General features: G+C 51.0%; 1 long non-coding RNA gene across 1 annotated transcript; it reads left to right on the top strand.

Moving 5' to 3' along the window:
• The first annotated feature begins 581 nt into the window (after window positions 1-581).
• On the top strand, window positions 582-1,090 carry LOC117810041. Its single transcript, XR_004630673.1, has 2 exons — window positions 582-767; window positions 970-1,090. It is a non-coding gene; the product is annotated as an uncharacterized LOC117810041 (long non-coding RNA).
• The last annotated feature ends 4,644 nt before the right edge of the window (window positions 1,091-5,734 follow it).

Here is a 5,734-nt window from a genome sequence, read left to right on the forward strand (position 1 = left end):
TCAGTCATTGATTTTACTGTGGGTGGAAACAAGGGTTAAGAACCACTACAGCCCCCCACTATGAACCAGTTAGTTACACGGCATTACTGTATGCTCATTTTTAGGACAACAACAACATTTCATTGGACGTACAAAAACAAAAACAAAGACACAGTGCAGATATTAACTCTGAAATTCTGATTTGACTACAATCTGATAAAAATAAGCATGGGGAGACAAATCCGATAATGGGGATTAATTGAGTAAGCAGGGCAATAATCAGATAACTAGCAAAGGTGGGGTCAAAGTGTGGACAACTTGTTGAAAAAGGAGGAATTCAAAATGTTTCAATTTCTAGGATGTGGCGAGAAGAGATGCGTGTAAGTCAAAGTTTGAGTCAAAACATTTTTTTATACAAAAACTATTTTAATGTAGGAGAGAAATGAAAAACATGTTGAAATGAAAGTAGCTTGTGACATTAAACCTTTTTTTTTGCAGCTGTATTTCCAAAAGCATTTTTCCAGATAAATGAATGCATGCCATCCTGAAGTATACAGAATGTTTCATGGAGATATGTAGGTCACCACCTGTTATAAATTTCCTATGTTTCGTTAGTATTTTCGTTTAGGCACCTCTATGGGCAGCCCAGGGACTTTACTGTTTTACGTTATTTGTGCTCAGGCCTGCCCACGGGCAGCTAGGGGTCCTGACTGTTATCCTGAGCGGTACCCTCCGCGAATGTTGTGCCGATAAGTTTAAAGTTTTATATGTGATGCGTTCGTGAAGAAGTAAGTTATGCTCACTATGAACATGTTTATATGGTTGTTCATTTCTTATAAGTGTGGTGTGCAGCGCGCACTTTGTTTATGTGACGGCAGTGTCATACGTTGATTGACGCGGATTGCTAACGCTAATGCTATCTCATTCAATGCATGTTATGTTACGTCTCGTGGGTCCCGTCATTAATATTTGCATTTGTATTGTTTACAGGATACCATCACGTCATATCATATCACACCCCCTGTTGTCATCATCACCCTTTAATGATGCTAAATAGCCAATTCGCCATTGCTGTTGCATATGAGGAACATTAAAAGAACTGAACTGTGAACTGTGTATCCCCGTGTACTCTCTGACCAGAGCAACTGGGTGGATGAGGTGTCCCAGCAGTCATCATAAATACACGCTTTCATGCACGGGAGAAGCACAATCTCCAATATTGGTCCTTCGAGCCGGATTACTTCACCCACCACAGCGCCATGGATTCACAGAGAACAGCAGCGTCTGAAAGCGGACTTCTAGGAGGTGGAAGACTGCGACAGCTTCCAACACACCTGCATGGCTATCAGGTTAGCTTACCACCTGCCCTAATGCCTTATACTGCCCCCATCCATAACGTCAGCGAGAGTGCCAGCGCACAACGGCTGCAGTCACCCTACCAGCGGACCGAGTCTCCTGCTAAAGATGACCAGCTCTACACTGCGCTCGGGCCTAATCCCTGTCCCTCCTCGGTTGGTGCAGTCGATAGGGTAAGAAAATGGGACACAGCATCTAATGCTAATCACCAGCTTGGTCTGCTAACTGTTTGTGTAGGCCCCCAATCTCCAACTCCGTCTCAACAGAGCTACCACAGTCAGGACCTAACAGAAAGCAGCTTCAGCATCGGCGATAGCGGCCCCCCAACACCTTATGGCCTAGCTCAGCCCGATGTGAGTACCCAGCTAAATCACACATCTCGTTCCAATTCTCCAATGGGCACAAGTGTTCTAGTACAGCAGCTATCACTCTCACAGCCAGGACCCCCTACTCAGCCCCGAGATAATCTGCCTCTAACATCACTGCTACGAACGACAACAACAGCGTTCCAGTCGCAAGCTACTCTGGCTTCTATACCAAGCAGCAGACAGGAGAGCTACATGCTAACACAGTCTCTCCCAGCAACATTAACCTCAGCAAAGCTATCTGGGGTTTCAAGGCCACTACCCCTCACGGCAACCGGCATGAGCCTGCCACAGGCTAGTCTTCAGGCAACACAGGTCGTAAGCCACGCGGGCACACAAATGCCAGCAGCACCTGTGTACCAGCTTGTCTACTCGCCATACCAGCCTCCTCTAGCTGCATTGTCACCAGTATACCAGCCTCCTCTAGCTGCACTGCCACCAGTATACCAGCCTCCTCCAGCTGCATCGTCATCAGTATACCAGCCTCCTCTAGCTGCACTGTCATCAGTATACCAGCCTCCTCCAGCTGCATCGTCATCAGTATACCAGCCTCCTCTAGCTGCACTGCCACCAACATACCAGCCTCCTCCAGCTGCGCTGTCACCAACATATCAGCCTCACATGGCTCAGTACGCCACGCACCAACCACCGGCTGTTACCGTGCATCAGCGCCCACCGACTGTTTCCGCACAGTCAGCCTATCACCCACCAGTGTATCAACTGAGCTATCCACCACAGGTACTGCACCAGCCTCAGCCACCTCCACAGACTCAGCCAGTCTATCAGTTAGTGTCTCTGTTGCCTGCTCCAGCTACGCATCAACCCGCACAAGCCCTGCAGGAACATTATCCTGTTCAGCCTCAGTATACACCACCACAGCTGCCATACAACCAGCAGCCTCCAAGGCAGCCAGTTCCAGTACCAGAACTCCCTAAACTGGTCCACGACAGCGAGAGAGAGTTCACTGACCTCAAGATGGCACTGGACCACCTACTCAATTCGCACACTGAACTCTCCGAACACTATAAATATCGTGTGCTTATGGAGCACTTGGTCCTGGACGAGGCTAAGCTAATAACTCAGGCCTGCAGGCACTATGCACAGCCCTACACTGCTGCTATGCAGGCCCTTCAACGCCAATACGGGCAGCCACATCAGCTTGCACAGAGTGAGATCGCAGCAATCTTGAACTCTCCTGACATAAAACCGGGAGACTCTAAGACCTTCCAGAGCTTCGCCCTTCGTGTTGATCTACTCGTGGGGATGCTGACATCACTGGAGGGGCCAAACGGGATGGAGGTCATGTCGACTGGGCACGTCGATCGGCTTCTAAGTAAACTCCCTAAACATTCAAGAGACGGGTTTGTGGAGCACCTACAGGTTCAAGGTCGGCTAAACACTACCAGTCTAAATCCATACAACCTACGGGACCTTGCAGACTGGCTCAAGGTAAAGGCTGAAGCTCAACGGCTGTCGGCGAAGATGGCACAGCGGCATCGAACTGATGGAGCACAACTAGCTAAAGCAGATAAGCCTACTGCACCCTTCAGGCCTCGCAACCAGCCCATTGCAGTCTATCATGGTTCCGATAAGCCCAAACCTGTCAGCTGCCCACCTACAGAGGACATTCGGTCAGAGGCTAAGCAGCAGCGGTTTAAGAGGATGTGTCTCTTCTGCAAGAGTGCCGAGCACTACCTCTCACAGTGTCCAGACATCGTCCAGCGCTCACCTGAAGAGATCGAAAAGTGGATCAATAGTGGTAAGCGATGCCGCAATTGTGGTCGGACTAACCACAGACAAGATGCCTGCACCTTAAAGAAAGCATGCAGCGAGTGCCAAGATATTCATCTCAGGGTACTTCACACCATCGCCAAACCAGGCTCCCGTGTCTATCTCATCACCCCGAAGGATCGTGCTTCACTTGCCAATTCCAAGCGAGGGGGAAAGGTGTACCTCAAAGTGGTGCCAATCATCATCAGCAACGGGAGTAAATCACTTCAAACCTACGCAATCTTGGATGATGGGGCTGAACGCACTATTATCCTGCCAGCAGCTGTCAGACACTTGGGACTCAAAGGCGAGGCTGAGTCACTCGCTCTTCGGACCATCCGCCAAGACGTGACCTGCCTTACTGGGTCTTCGGTCAACTTCCACGTGGCCTCCCTGACACAGCCCACCGAACGGTATTTGATTGAGAGCGCCTTCACATCGAAGCGGCTAGCTCTGTCAGAGCAAACCTATCCTGTAGCTACACTTCAGAGACGCTACCGCCACCTGAGGGACATCCAATTGCAGAGCTTCAGCAAAGCACAGCCACTACTGCTGCTTGGATCAGACTGCACCCACTTGATCACCGCCAGGGAGCCCGTCAGGTTTGGCCCCAGAGGTGGACCTGCGGCGGTTCACACAGCTCTTGGTTGGGTTCTCCAGGGTCCGGATGGCCTTGGGTCTCAGGCCTCCTCATGTTACTTCACTGCCCTCAAGCCAGTGTCAGACGACCTCTACCAACACGTCGAACGTCTATGGCAGCTTGATGTGCTACCATTCCGGAGTGAGCGTCTAGCAGTACGCTCCCGTTTGGATCAAGAGGCCGTGAACATCTTGGAAGCAAGGACCGAGAGAGTAAAGATCGGCGACATCTTCCGGTATGCCACACCTCTGCTCCGCATTAAAGATGCACCACCATTAAAGGCTACTGCCGATGCAGTCACTCCCATGCTCCGTAGCACCGAACGGCGGCTGGTAAAGGACCCAGCCAGGGCCAAGGTACATGAGGCAGAGATCAAGAAGCTCATCGATGGAGGGTGCGTCACTAAGCTTTCAGCAGAAGAGGTAAATGGTTCGAAAGAGTCATGGTTCATCCCTCACCACCTCGTCCATCACAATGGGAAGGATCGGTTGGTGTTCGACTGTTCTTTTACCTACTGTGGTCTCTCTCTCAACGAGCAACTCCTCCCGGGTCCGACCCTCGGACCGTCACTAATCGGCGTCCTCCTGCGATTCAGGCAGTATGCAGTTGCAATCAGTGGAGACATCCGAGCGATGTTTCATCAGGTTCGTCTTCTTCCAGAGGATCAGCCTTTGATGAGGTTCGTCTGGAGGAACCTGCAACAAGGGAAAGAGCCGGACGTCTATCAGTGGCAAGTCTTGCCATTCGGCACAACGAGTAGCCCATGCTGCGCAACATTCGCGCTTCAAAAACATGTCAAGGACCAAGTAGAAGGAAATGAGGACATCCTGCAGTCCCTGGAGCGGTCCTTCTATGTAGACAACTGCCTACAGAGCTTATCCTCACCTGAAGCGGCTAAACAACTCGTTGACAAGATGAGGCGGTGCCTGGCTTCGGGAGGATTTGAGATCAGGCAGTGGGCAAGTAATGTCCCGACTGTCGTCTCCCATCTACCCTCCACCGCCAGATCAGAGAGCACCGAACTCTGGCTAGCTGAGAAGCAGACTGACCCTCAGGAGCCAGCTCTGGGTTTGCGGTGGCACTGTCCCACGGATCAACTTGGCTACCGATTCAAAGCTATGAAAAGCGAGACCCCCACTATGCGGTACATATACAAAGTGCTAGCCCGACAGTATGATCCTCTTGGAGTGATTATTCCCTACACGACGAGGGCCAAGATTCTTGTCCAGAGGCTGTGGGCAAAAAAGAGGGGCTGGGACGACCCAAACCTTCCATCAGACATCGTTGAGGCCTGGTCTAACTGGGAGCGGGAACTTCCTGAGCTGGCGAACATCACCTTACCACGAGCTTACTCACCACCAAAGGTTGCCACCGAAACCACCGAATACACTCTACATGTCTTCTGTGATGCATCGGAACAGGCATACGGCTCGGTTGCTTACCTCACTACAAAGGTTGACGACGCAGTCAACGTCTCGTTTGTGATGGCAAGGTCCAGGGTAGCCCCAAAGCGTCAACAATCAATGCCACGACTAGAGCTCTGTGCAGCATTGACCGGAGCCCAGTTATCCTCCCTTATCCACCAGGAGCTCACCCTCAGTATCACCCAGACCTTCCTATGGAC

The sequence above is a fragment of the Notolabrus celidotus genome, chromosome 3 (assembly GCF_009762535.1).
Source record: "Notolabrus celidotus isolate fNotCel1 chromosome 3, fNotCel1.pri, whole genome shotgun sequence".
Classification (NCBI taxonomy): Eukaryota; Metazoa; Chordata; class Actinopteri; order Labriformes; family Labridae; genus Notolabrus; species Notolabrus celidotus.